We start from the raw sequence: 843 nt of genomic DNA, 5'->3' as shown, positions 1-843 counted from the left end.
TGTGTATATGTGGAGGGCTGCTGAATAATCACAGAATTTCAGGGAAGGGATGCTGAAGTGTGTCTTTAGTAGAGAAGGGTGAATGAGAAGAGAATAGGCTCTGGGGTTTCCCAATAAGCTTAGCAAAGTGGAACAAAGGGAGGGATGTTGGGGGAAAGGACTAAAAGGTGAGTTTACCGGTTACTGAGATTGGGGGCCAGGCCAAGGGCATAAGAAGGAAGGGGAGAGGGGTATGTGGAAGAATTGAGGCAAACTCAGCTGGTGAATGGAAGGCACAAGGAGCTTGGGCATCTCTCACACAGTGGGGACCCAGGGTCGAGGGAGGGAGAGTCCAGAGAAGGCCAAGGAGGGACTGGATTTGCAGGGCTAGGCAGCCCCAGACCCAGAGCTTAGGGTGTCAGGCCGCAGGGGTAGGTGGGAGGAGGTTTGAGGTAGAGACGGTGGCCCGAGGATGTGGGGAGAGGAGGGAGTCCGCAGAGTGGGGACTCAGGCTTGTGTGAGATGTAGCTGGGAGAGGAGAGACCAGCGGTTTAGGGGAGGAGAGGGTGTGACCCAATTCCTGGGGGTGAGTGGGAGGGGGCTGGGACCTCCCGCACTGGACTGCCAGAGAGAAGCGAGCAAGGGGAAGGATCGAAGGTGGCGATGCCTGGAAGCTGAGCGGGGACCCGGGCTGAAAGGGTTGGGGGAGCAGCTCCCGCCCCCCCGAGAGAGCGGCTTGACTCGAAGCAGAGCACTCGGTGGGCGGAGGGGGAGCCGGGAGCGGGGGGCGGTGTCGGCGCTGGGGGTGGGGGGAGCTGGCTGGGCGGCTGCGCCGGCTCGGGCTCCAGCTCCAGCTCCCGCTCG

Source organism: Gracilinanus agilis, chromosome 3 (genome assembly GCF_016433145.1).
Source record: "Gracilinanus agilis isolate LMUSP501 chromosome 3, AgileGrace, whole genome shotgun sequence".
Lineage (NCBI taxonomy): Eukaryota > Metazoa > Chordata > Mammalia > Didelphimorphia > Didelphidae > Gracilinanus > Gracilinanus agilis.
This window is presented reverse-complemented; position numbering follows the sequence as displayed.